Genomic DNA, 13300 nt, shown 5'->3' with positions numbered 1-13300 from the left:
GGCCTGCACGCCTAGAGCCCGTGCTCCGCAACAAGAGAAGCCACCGCAATGAGAAGCCTGTGCACTGCAACAAAGAGCAGCCCCTGCTCGCCACAACTAGAGAAAGCCCGTGAGCAGCAGCAAAGACCCAACACAGCCATAAATTAATTTAAAAAACAGGTTTAAAAAAAAAAAAAGATCATCTGGCCACTCTGGCCCTGACAGCTGGCAGGTCTGAGTGGAGGTCACCACTGTTTTGACGCGTCAAGTGCTCTCCTGTTGACCCTAGACCCAACACTTTCTTTTTTTTTTATATCCAGCAACTTCTCTCATTTTCACCACCTGCCTGGCTGCTGACTTAGGGGTACAATCCAGTAGAACAGTCTCCAGAGGCCACAGTTCCAGTCCCCACTGCACTGGGAAACTCTGGGCATCTCACATCACAATATTAAGGTTTTATTATATGTCAGGGAACAGGGAAGTGGTTGCCCGAGGGCATGAGTCTAGTATTCTTTCCCATGCACCTGTGATGAAGACCCTCCATGCAGGGCACAGACAAAAATGCTTCCATTATTCAGGGGCAAGAAAGGGCAGCAGGAGCTGAAGGGACATGTGGCAGCATGCATGTCGGGCAGGGTGCCTCCCTGGGTGACCAGACATGTCTAAAGGACAGTCCTAACCCTCCATAGAGAAAGAATGTTAACCACGCCTTAGTTCCTCCACGCCTGTTACTTTGGATCCAGATGACAAGTTCTAAGAATCCCTCAGCGCCTCCAGCCTGACTCTGGCTTGGGGCACCTCTGTCCAGATCAGAGTGCCAAGGGGAGTGACACATCCTGGATCTTGGACCCCACCTGTTTAATTGGGACAGCTTCCTGGTAAATTCAGAGATCACACAAAGCCCCAGGCGCCTTCCTGTTGATTTGAATCTGTTTAACCCCCAGCAGAGGAAAACAACATCAACAGATTAGTGGACACAGGAATCACCTGAGACCTTGTTAAAATGTGAACTCTGATTCAGAAGGTCTGGGGAGGGGCCCGAAACTCTGCATTTCTAACAAATTCCTGGGTGAGGTCAATGCTGCCAGTCCAAGGACACTTTCAGTAGAAAAGGGCTATGAAAACACCTTCTGTACCTGCTCATGGACATTTTTTGCCCTTCCTTCTGGGGCTCTTGTCTGTTTTCTCCACCCTATCCTTCTTTTTTCTTATCCTGCTTTTCCTCTCTCCATCCATCCTTCTTCTTGCCAACTCATTATTCCTACCAGGCATCCCTACCATCTCCCAACCTTCCCCCTTTCAAAGGATAAAGAAATTCCTGCCCCTTTCCCCCTGGACATTCATCTCCCTCCCTCCTCTCCTCAGTAGTGCCAGAAAAATAAAAGTCACCATTCATCAACAATTGTGTGCCAAGCACTGTCTCAGTGTGTTACTGTTACGTTGCACCCCGCAGGCCTGCAAGCCATGTAATTGCCCAGCTGCAAGACCCAAGAAAGAGCCCAGAGATAGAGATATCAACCATTTATTGAATAGGGAATCTTATAAGTCTGAAGCAAAGTCCTGGAGCAATACTCTATCATGTATGGCTGCAGTCAGGAACCTTCGCCACTCAGGGGAGAAGGAGGCTACCATTTATAGGAAAACCAGTGGCTGGGGCAGGGGGCAAGCGCATAGGTAGGTCATGATTAAGCCCTATGATTAAGAGGATTGGATAGTCATGTGGGTAGGGTATAGGTGAAGCAGGGACTGGTCCAGCAGGGGATGTATAAAGAGCAAGAGAACAGCCATCCTGAGTGGCCTGACCATACAGTTACCCATATTATTTAATTCTCACAACAACCCTACAGAGTATATATCAATACTGTCATTTTAGAAATGAAAAAATTGAGATTTGGGTAGTTAAAGAAACTTTGTCCTCAACTAGGAATTAATAAGTAGAGATTAGAATTTGGATCTGTTCAATGCCAAAGGCTACAACCTTTATACTACATTATGCTCATAGAAGGTGAAATGGTCTAGAAGTCAGCAGGTAAGGGTGGACTGAGAAAAAAAAAAAAAAAAAAGTGCCCCAAGCATCACTCTAGTTATGCATCCTGTATGGTCCTCTGCACCCTCCTTAAGCAAGTGCCCTATGGGACAGCTTGACATAGCGACAATAAGAGCTATTTTAGGAAAGCCCAGATTAGCTGCAGTGGTACAGGGTTCCAAATAACAGAGTAGTAGTATTAAAACCCAAACTTACCAATATGCCTAAATTTTCAAGGTAACTCTTAAATTGGGTTCATAACTGTACACATAGAACCTACTACCAAAAAGAGAGTCCCACCATTAGCCAATCACCCAATCATATGGAGTCTAAAGGATGGTTCCAAATCTCTCCTATCAATCCACACAGGGTCCTCCATGGATGGGAAGTCAATTCCCTTCTCTCTTTCTAGCTCCTCTTCCATAACCGCACCTCTAGCATCCCCTTGGTCTGTTATTATTCTCTGCCTGTTCTCAAGATTCTACCTAAGTGTCCTGGTTTCCAACCAGGGAGCCTTAGCTGATCTTAAAAACCTTTGTTTCTTTCAACAGAAACAGAATCACAGACATAGAGAACAGACTGGTGGTTGCCAAGGGAGAGGGGGTTGGAGGAGGGATGGAGTGGGAGCTTGGGGTGAGCAGCTGTAAGCTTTTATATATAGAACAGATAAACAACAAGGTCCTAGCACAGAGAACTATATTCAATATAGTTGAATATAGCACAGAGAAATATATTCAATATCCTATGATAAACCATAATGGAAAAGAACATTAAAAAAAAGAATGTATATATATGTATTGCTGAATCACTTTGCTGTATAGCAGAAATTAACACAACATTGTAAATCAAGTGTACTTCAATTTAAATAAATAACTACCTTTGTGTCTTTCAGATTCTTCAAACTGCAGCATTTACAAGACAAGCAAGTCTTGCTTATGTTGGCTATCTCCCTCCCCTGACTTTTTTAGGTGTAGCAAAATTTTTTTAAATCTCCTTTTAATTTATCCCAAAGATCCCAGAAGGTATGAAAAGAGAAAAGGCAAGAGGTACGGATGAGGAAAATTCCATCTTGACACAAAAATTTTTTAAAGGTCTAAATTCACTCAAAGGAGAAGAGTCAGAATTTTAAAATATGGAATGGACAGGCAAATTGGGAGCAGTATCATTTGGGGGAAGGAGCCCTGGCCCAGTAGTCATGAGATTTAGGTTCTAAATCCATCTTTGCCACAAACCAGCTGTGCAACCTTGGATAAGCTGTGTCAGTTTTTTGGACACTGGTTTCTTCACCTTTGGAGTGAGGGGATTGAATTGAAGGATTGCCAAGATTCCTTTGATCTCTACTTTTCAGTGTCTTCCCTAGCACCTAAAATAAAATGAACCAGAAAGCTGTTGTGAAATAATGTGGCATTTCACCAGAAATTTAGACATAAACTAGGTTGAGTCAATGCATGAAAACAAGAGGGTAAAAAAAACAGTGATTAATAATGATAAGTGAATAAAAATGATCAAAATAAAAGACCAAGAAATTAAAGACAAAAAATGGCTGATTCTATAGTTTTTCTTTTTAAAAAGATTTTAAATTCTCTACCAAGTGGCCACCCACTGTCCATAATTATCAGTTACTTATAAAGTATGTAATTGGGGCAAGGCATGTTCCATTCTGTAATATATTGTCATTGAAAAAATGTTTTCTGATAGAAGTATTGAATTATAAGGTCAACCACCAACATTTTTATCTAAACAATGGTAGGTAGATCAGAAATAAAATTAGGTCAATGTGAATAATTTCCTTCCTGTCAGGTTATGTAATTTTGCATACATGGTATTTTCCATCTCTGAAGTCAACATGTAATTATGTTTGTTTTATACCAACTCATCTGCCCCCAAATGTTTCAAACTGAAAAAGAGAAAAAGCGGCCTGTAGCTACCACTCCCTCCATGCACATACCCGGCCGGAAAAGAGAATTGCTGGGACACACCAGCCCTGGACTCTTTTGGGGAGTGTGCTTGGGGGAAGGCCCACCCCCCAATACTATAATGGCAAAGATAATAACTCTGTGTTTTCTAAGCATCTGGATCAGTAAAAATGTATCACTCAGTCTGTATGGACACCACCTTCCTGAGTCTGTAATTAAGGATGCCCTCCCACATCTGGCCCTTGAAGACCTGATCTCTCCTGAAGGGTCATCACTTGTCTTCTGTGAATCACCCTTCATCAGCCCAAACCATGTGTGTAGGAGGATGCCTCAGCCACTCTACTCAGGGGGCTGTGCCTTGGTGGAACATTTTCTGTGATGATGCTACAGTTGAAGATTCATCTCATTATCTTCCTTCTGGAGCTCCACCCTGGTCTCAGGTACCAACGCCCTCTATGCCAAAAATCACATTTGAAAATAATATTTTGATCCTTTGTCCTGAACTCCCCAGGCTGACTTAACATTTACCATTGAGAGAACTCTTCTTTCTGAAATAGCAGTTATTAGCTTGGAGAACCCAAGTCCCATCATTCTGTGTCCACCACATTCCCAGATGAGGGAAATGAAAGGCACCAAGAAGCCTGGGGTGTCAGAATCCTTACCTAGATCGAAGGACAAATTTTGAACAACCTCCTGCTCTTCTCCACTAGTCACTAGGACCTACTTACTTCTTACCTTCATCAAGAACAATTGGAAAACACGGCTGAAGATGTGGATTGCAAATTGACCCAAGCCATTTGACAATTTGGTAATTATGACACCCCTGTGGTAAATAGTGCTAGTACCTGGGGTTAGAAGAGGGTGGAGCCTCTGTATCCCTTTCCCCCACCATCTCACCCCCAAGCAGGTCATCATGGTGAAAGTCATTCTTAGGCCAGTTTCTGCCACACATACAAACCTTCATTAAGATACAAATACCAAATCACTATGTTGCACACCTGAAAACTAATATAATGTCAATTCTATCTCAATTTTTTTTTAACTTACTTTACAACGCTTCCCTGGTGGCGCAGTGGTTGAGAGTCCGCCTGCCGATGCAGGGGACACAGGTTCATGCCCCGGTCCGGGAAGATCCCACATGCCGCGGAGCGGCTGGGCCCGTGAGCCATGGCCGCTGAGCCTGCGCGTCCGGAGCCTGTGCTCCACAACGGGAAAGGCCACAACAGTGAGAGGCCCGTGTACCGCAAAAAAAAAATAAAATAAAAATTGCTTTACACATGAAGGGATAAATATTTAAATGTACTTAAAAAAATCTTCGTTAGCAAACAGGCACAAAACCCATCATCGTATCCTTCCTTTAATCTTGGTCAAGGCCACACACTCAGATACTAACACTCACCTTAATGAGAAGGAGCAGACATCCCAATATTCTGACAGCTGCTCAGCTGGGCTTCTGGAGAAATCAGGCAGCAGAGCCCCCCAGGCAGTGGAAGGAGGCAGGGTCAGATGGATTTCTGGACCTGGAGCACTGCCCCAACGTGTAAGGCTCGTGGGCTTGCTGGAAAGGTACACTTTTTCCATGTAAGGTGGGCGGGACCTATCAGTCTTCTATCAAACCTCAAAGCTTGAACACTCTTCATTTAGCCAATGAAAAAGTCTTTTTTACACCACCTAGGCTAGTTGACATATCCTCTGGAATAGAATTTTATAACAATATTTAGAATGCTTACATAACCACTTCTGGATGGTGATTTCCTTATTAGTTTCCTTCACGTGCTATCCGTAACTCCCAGAGTGAAAATTAGAGTTAATTTACACATATGTGCATCACAGTGTTTATAATGAATTATTTTCAATTACCAAAGAGACAACTTTCTGACACACCCTATCTGCAGATTTGACGTCTGAAACCCTTCCACTACTCTCATCCATTATATTGCTGGAGAAATTATGGAAACTTGCAAATAAAAATAGTAGCATTCTTTTTTGAGTTTACATCCCAGTTCCATGTTTAGCCATTACAGAAAATGTATTTGAATAGAGTACAGAGGAAGAAAGGCATGTGAAGACAAGGTGGAGAAAGAAATGACCTGGGGACCTAGGAAGTTGTTTTAGCTTAATTAAATTGTCTTAGCAAAGCAGACTTTGCTAGAAAGGATGGTGAGAGATGGGACAGAGGAAGGGACTGGAGAGAGATGGGTGGGGGGCATCCCCACAGGCATCTTCCCTGCAAAAGGAGCCCAAGCCACTTGGTAGAGGAGGGATTCCCTTTCTGGGCTTTGCGTGGTGTACACTGAGCTTATTAATAGCAGCTCGTGGAGTCACTGGTCAGATAAAAACACAGTGAAAGGGGCCATTGATCAGATCCTTCCATCACCTGTTCATTGAAGGAACAAACCAAGTTCTTTACCAGAGTCATTTACCTTTGCAGACAACTCAGACCATTGTTCCCTGGGGTAGGACAATGACTCACTTGATCAGTGACCTGCTGCTTTATCAGTTATAATAACTCATGCCTCGCCCCTTTCCACTCACTGTTGACATTTGCTTTGGACAATAAGTTAGTAGATTAAAAGAACAGCATAGTTTTACTTGGCAAAATGTTCAGGAACACGTTCAGTACTATCCCCTATTATTTTTCTTAATTATCAGTTATCAGTATTGAACTTCCACGGATGACTAAAAAGTCATAGAATAAGCAGAGCAATGAAAAAGAGACCTGGGTTCTTGTCCCAGCTCTACCACTCACTAAACATGTAGCAGCCTGGTCCCTTCTCTGAATTGAGACCAGACCAGATGACGTCTAAGGTCCCAACATTCATTCCTTTAACCATTATTATTATTTTTTTAAAAAATATATATATATATTTATTTATTTTTGATTGCATTGGATCATCTTTGCTGCACGTGGGCTTTCTCTAGTTGTGGTGAGCGGGGGCTACTCTTTGTTGCAGTGTGTGGACTTCTCATTGTGGTGGCTTCTTTTGTTGTCTAGCATGGGTTCTAGGCACGCGGGCTTCAGTAGCTGCAGCACACAGGCTCAGTAGTTATGGCTCGCAGGCTTAGTTGCTCCATGGCATGTGGGATCTTCCTGGACCAGGGCTCAAACCCGTGTCCCCTGCCTTGGCAGGCAGATTCTTAACCACTGCACCACCAGGGAAGTCCTCCTTTAACCATTATTTATTGAGCATCTCCTACATGTGAAACATTGTTCTAGGCTGTGTCTAGAGGATACGATAATGAATTAGAAAGAGAGTCCTAACCTAATGGAACTGACATTTTAATGGGGGGTGAAAATAATAAATAAAGTAAGAAAACAAACACACAATATGTCACATTATGTGATAACTGCTATGGAGGAAAATGAAGTGGAGTAAGGGGGATAGGGTGTTGTTTTATGTCGCGTGGTAAGAGAAGGCCTCACTAGCATTTAAGCAGTGACCCCCTGTCTCTGTGTTTATCGGGGTGAGGAGTGTTCTAGTAGAAGGAACAGCAAATACAAAGCCTCTGAGGTAGGAATGTGCTCAGAGTGAACAAGGAACAGCAAGGCAGCCAGTGTGACTGGAGCAGAGTTAAGAGAAGACGACAGTGGGGAAGAGGCGAGGGGGCAGTAGGGTGTGTAGGCATATGAGGTCTTTGGCTTGTACTCTGGGAAATGTGGGTGACCACTAAGGGATTTTTGACCTGAGAACTGCAATGTTCTGACTTACACTGGAACAGGATCCCTCTAGCCACTGACTACAGGGGTTAAAGCGTAGAAACAGGCCAGAGATGATGGTGGCCTGGACCATGATGAAAGCTGTAGAGGTGGTAAAAAAGTGGTCAGGTTCTGGATATATCTTGAGGACAGAACCAACAGTTTATAAGAAAAAGAGAAAAATCAAAGACACCTCTAGGATTTTTTTTTTTTTTTTAATTTTTTGGCCGCACCACGTGGCATGCGGGATCTTAGTTCCCCACCCAGGGATCAAACCCACGCCCCCTGCAGTGGAAGCACAGAGTCTTAACCACTGGAAGTGGTTAAGTAGGAAGTCCCCTAGGATTTTTGCAAATGGAAGAATGCAAGGGTTTTTTTCTATTTGTTAACTGGTGGTGTGAAAAAGTAGAATTAAGTTTGGCTTGGGACGTGTTAAGGACGAGTTGCCTATTAGATGTCCAAGAGGAGATATTAAGTAGCCTGTTGTATATACTTCTGAAATTCAGGAAGGTTTAGGATACAGATATAGAGTAGGTCCTGAAAGTGTCTTGCCAGTATCTATTTGGCACACGCTGGAGGTCACCTTCAGCTTGGTAGATAGTTTCCATACCTTCTGTGGCAGATAGACTCCTAAGGTGGCCCTATGATTTCTGCCTCTTGGTGTTCTTCCTCTTGTGGGATGTCCCTCCCTGTAAGTGTGGGACCTGTGACTTGAATGGAGCAAAGGTGGCAGGATATATGTGATTATGTGTACATGATTATGTGATTATGTTCCACAGAACTGCGGTGCCCATCGTACTAGAGTTTTCCTTTCCCTGTGAAAAAGTAAGTGGCCAAGTTGGGCAATCGCAAGTAGTGAAGAACCATGAGCATCCTCTAAAAGCCAAGGGTGGCCTCTGGCCAACAGCCAACCCAAGACTAAAGCTCTCAGTTCTATAACCACAAGGAGATATATGCTGCTACCACCACCATGTGAGTGGGGAAGTGAACCCTAAGGGCTTTCCTTGGAGCAGGGTAGCAGTATTAGAGAGTCAATGTCCCCAGGGGCAACCTTTAAGCAATGAGTAAGAGGGGTGGGGGAATAAATATTCCAGATTCCTCAGCCCTTGGTGAGATAAATCTGGAATGTGAAGTCAAGCCCCAAGGACAAATAGACCAAAGGAAAGGAAGGAGAGAATCCAGAAACAGATGCTCACTTGGATGAACACTTGATTGTGACAAAGGTGGCACTGAAGAGTAGGAAAAGAATGGCCATTTCAATACATAGTGCTAGATCAATAAGATGGAAAGAATTGAAACTCGACCCCTGTCTCACACCATACTAAAAATCAATTCCAGGGGGACTTCCCTGGTGGCACAGTGGTTGAGAGTCTGCCTGCTGATGCAGGGGACACGGGTTTGTGCCCCGGTCCGGGAAGATCCCACATGCCGCGGAGCGGCTGGGCCCGTGAGCCATGGCCGCTGAGCCTGCGCGTCCGGAGCCTGTGCTCCGCAGTGGGAGAGGCCACAACAGTGAGAGGCCCACGTACTGCAAAAAAAAAAAAAAAAATCAATTCCAGGTAGACTGTAGATATAAATTTGAAAAGTAAAACAATCAAGATTCTAGACAATAACATAAGAGAATAATTTTATATCCTCTGAGGTAGGCAAAGATTTCTTAATCAGGAATTGTAAAGCACTAACTATAAAGGAAAAGACTGACAAATTGAACACCCAAAATTAGGAATGTCTGTTCATCCAAGGACACCATTAAGAGAACCACAAAGAGGGTGAGATTATTTGTGACACGTATAACAAAGAGCTTGTATCCAAGCTCTCTAAAGACCTACAAATTAGCAAGTAAAAACTGACAACACGATAGAAAAACGGGCAAAACACTTGAACAGTCACTTCACAAGAGAGGAAATTCAAATGACTGAAAATATGTGAAAAGGAGCTTAACCTCATTAGTCATCACAGTGGTACAAATGAGATATTATTATATACCCACTAAAAGGCTAAAACTTAGTAAAGTAAAATACTGAGTATTGGTGACAATATACCTACTTAGTTTAGAAAACTGGCAATATCTACGAAAGTTGAATAGATGCATACACCTAGGCTGCATTTTCACTCCAATGTATATACCCAAGAGAACCGAGTGCATTTGGGCATCAAAAGATGTATACAAGAATGTTCACAGCAGGATTATTTGCAATAGCCAATAAATGGAAACAACTTACATGGCCATCAATAGCAGAATGAATAAAGGTGTTCTAGTCACACAATGGACAAATTACTCAGCACTGAAAATCAACAGAAGCCCCATTGATGAACCCCACAGGTGCAATGCTGGGGAGTGCAACAAGGAATGCCAACTTTAAGAAATGTTCTTCGTTTCATATAAAACAGTGTCTGAAACAAAAGTGAAAATTTGCCAACATTTGTTAATTCTGGGTAACGGGAACACAGGTGTTTATTACACTATTCTTTGTACTTTCTAGAATTAAAAAAAAATGTGCCCTCCTCAAAAGGCAAAAGCAAGCCAACGTGTGGTGTGTGAGCAGAGGTAGTGAGGATGCCCATGCTAAGGCCTATTTTCCTCTCTGCTAACTTTTTTTTTTTTAATACCACACAGTTTAACACCTAATTACTGATTATTTTGCCTCACTGGCTAATTGCTTCATGTATATTATTTTTGCAACCTGAACTAGATTGTAAATTCAGGCCACAGACTGAGTAACATTTCTCCAATATTCCTCACTGGTTCTTTGTATCATGAAAGGCACATCTTGAAATAATCAATAAACACTTGAGTGATTTATGAATTGATTGGCAGAAGGAAATTTGGTATCTCAGGCAAGACATTTACTTAACTTTCCAGGCTCCATTTTCCCCATTTGTGTGAATTCTTTCCTGTGTACTTTTATATCCATCCCCGTATTTCACTAAGGCTTTGCTGTAATAGACTTCAATAACTATGTATTAAATAAATACATTAATTTTAGGGGGATTCACACACAAGCGCACATATTTTCCCCATCTGGAAGATGCAAGAAATTTTAAGCTGCATCTCTTCCACTGGCTGTTGAGCCTGGCAAAATGCCAATATCTCCATAGAAATAACATTTTCAATTGTTATTAGTCATTTACACTTTAGCATAAACTAAGCCCACCATTTTAATGTTTTTAAAAGTTCAAAACCTATTTTAATTTGATTCCTCTTTTCAGCAAGCCCGGAGCACAGAACCTGGAGATGAAGTATTTCTCTTTAAATGTGTTATTGCCAAGTGAGGCTGGCCTGCCGGGGAATGCGACTTGCAATATAGAAGCAGCTAGCAAATTCATTCTAGATCGTCCTGGTGGAATGCGGAGTCTACTTGAAATTTGCTAAAGCAATGCCGAGGTTTTTTCCCTTTCACTGAGTTTGAGTGTTTTGGGGCTAAAAAAAAGAAAAAAAAATTAGTTTTTCGACTCCTATGTATAATACGGAACTGGTAGGAAATAGGCCTCATCTCTCCCATTCCTCTCACTTTTCTGCTTTTCCGCAATTTGCCCCAGCAGGACCCTTTGAATTCTGAGCAGCTCAGAGAGAGCCTAGACCCAAGTTGGAGCAGCATGGCCCCGAACCTCTTCCCAGAACCCTTCTTCAAGGCAGGAGCCACCTCCCTCCTCAGCCTTGGCCTGTGGCTACTGCCCACCTGGGCCTTAGTTCACAGTCAAATTCAGCATATCCTGAGACCCTCTGGGGGTGGAGCTGCCAGGATAGAAACGAAGTTTGAAGGTTGTTCTATGCAAGCAATTTCCTCCACAGAACAGGTTAATTTCAAACTGGCAAAAATTATACACTTAGTAATCATCTAGACTGGGGGCAAAGTACCAGTAAGTTGATGGCCACATAAAATAGAATTTAAAGAAAAGAGCACAGAGAGAAACAATCTGGGAGTTTGCCTCTAGCTATTCTAAGCAGATATTTGCTTACAATGACCCTCCGCTCTGTATCTTCTGCCCTAACCTGACTTGTCAGCTCCACACCCAAATTTCAACCCTGTGACCTTCAGTGACTCCTACTTGCCCTCAGGGAGCCATGTGAGGTGCATGCAATCCCTTTCTGAACCAGCCCCACTGACATTCCCGGCTCACACCCGTACGCCAGCCACACACAGCAGCTCCCTTGCAGCTCCCCGGAGGCCCCGTGCTCTAGGGGCCTTCCTGTGCTGTGCCTCCTGCCCGGAACGCTCTCCGCTCAGCCTTCCTGCCTGGCTCACTCCCGCTCATCCTCCAGAATGCAGCTTACGCCCCATCTCTTTACAATATTCCGGAGCTCCCTGCTCAGGGAGGTGCTTGTCTGTGCGTCACCACAGTTCCCATGGCTCTGTCTGATGACTGACTATATTGATCTGTTTTCTCATCTTTTGCGCACCAGGTTTAGTGGGGATCTGGGCCTTCCATCCTTGTGCCCCCAGCTCAGGTCCTGGGTACCTCTCCCAGGGACTTCTGTAGACACCTTCATAACAGGCTTTGCTGCTTTCAGTCAGCTTCTCCCCTCCCCCATTCTCCCTCTTCCCCACTCCAGAGTTATAGCTCTAAAACATTTAATTCCGCCCCCCTTCTTTTCTTTCAAAATCTTCTGTTGCTTCTCATTGCCCAAATTCTGGGGCCCGCAAGCATTCAAAGACCTTGCCAACCTGACCCCAAATTCCTCTTCCGTGTTCTTGCACCATTTGGGCCCTACGGCCCATCATCCATTCAGGATTCCCCAATGGGCTCACAAAATAGCTCTCTTCCACTTTGGCTCCTGGGGTTCCCTCCTTCTCCGTACCTGATAGGCAAGTCCCAGGTGAAATAGTACCAGTGAATGCCGTCAACTCCTAAGCCAGTGTCCAGCCCTTCTCTGGGCTCTGGTAACTCTGGCCAGCTCTGCTCAGCTTCTCCTCGGCAGGCTGAGCTCCTGACCAGATACTTCAGCTGCACCAGCAGGTGGCAGCTGGATTTGGTTGTCTGACCTTGTGCTCTGAGCCTGAGGTGAATCTTCAGGAGCTGAAGCAGCAACGGCTACCTCCCAACACATCACACAGACACACACACGACACAGACTCGCAACACACCGTGACAGCCCTTCAACAAGAGTGCGCCATCTGTCCTGAGCACCACCCAGGATGGCCAGGGGTGCTCTGTTACATGTACTATCACAGACCCTACTAGCCCCAGGGCATGGGTGACCACTGGGTCCACTGCAGGCAGCTGTCAGGGAGAAAAAAATTTCCTCTACCCTTCTAGGCTCTACTGACTGGTCTAAGAGTTAAACTGACATGAGACAGATGAACAGAAAGTCACATGAATTTTAATGACATGCATACATGAGGGAGACCCAGGAAAACTGAGTAACTTGCCAAAATGGCTGAAGCCACACTTTAAACCCCATCTTCAGCTAAAAACCAAAAAGGAAGTTGGGGGTAGTGGTTCGGGATTCAAAGGGAGGTAGGCAATTCACATGGAGATGGCAGAGCAAATGTTGGGTAAACAAATGTTTTCTGGGCCAGGCAGAGGCGATGGGACACAGAGAGGAATGATAATAAACAGACATTACTAGGTTCCTTCCTGTCTACACATCTAGCTCATAATGCAGTTATCTACATTATGATGGAGTTAGAGGACCAGGTCCTCTGTCTACATTCTTTTAGGCAGTTAAGAGGAAGGGCA

At 44.0% G+C, this 13300-nt stretch overlaps 1 protein-coding gene across 2 annotated transcripts in view; it reads right to left on the bottom strand.

Moving 5' to 3' along the window:
• RTN4IP1 (reticulon 4 interacting protein 1) overlaps window positions 1-5307 on the bottom strand; it is a 118666-nt gene extending 113359 nt beyond the window's left edge. For both annotated transcript variants that reach the window (XM_060030162.1, XM_060030160.1), the window contains exon 1: window positions 4969-5307. The gene's annotated coding sequence lies outside the window, so the exon portion shown is untranslated. The remainder of the gene's footprint in view (window positions 1-4968) is intronic.
• Between the last annotated feature and the right edge of the window lie 7993 nt (window positions 5308-13300).

Source organism: Delphinus delphis, chromosome 14 (genome assembly GCF_949987515.2).
Source record: "Delphinus delphis chromosome 14, mDelDel1.2, whole genome shotgun sequence".
NCBI classification, from domain to species: Eukaryota; Metazoa; Chordata; class Mammalia; order Artiodactyla; family Delphinidae; genus Delphinus; species Delphinus delphis.
Note: the sequence above shows the minus strand (reverse complement) of the source record. Positions and strands in the feature narration are given on the sequence as shown.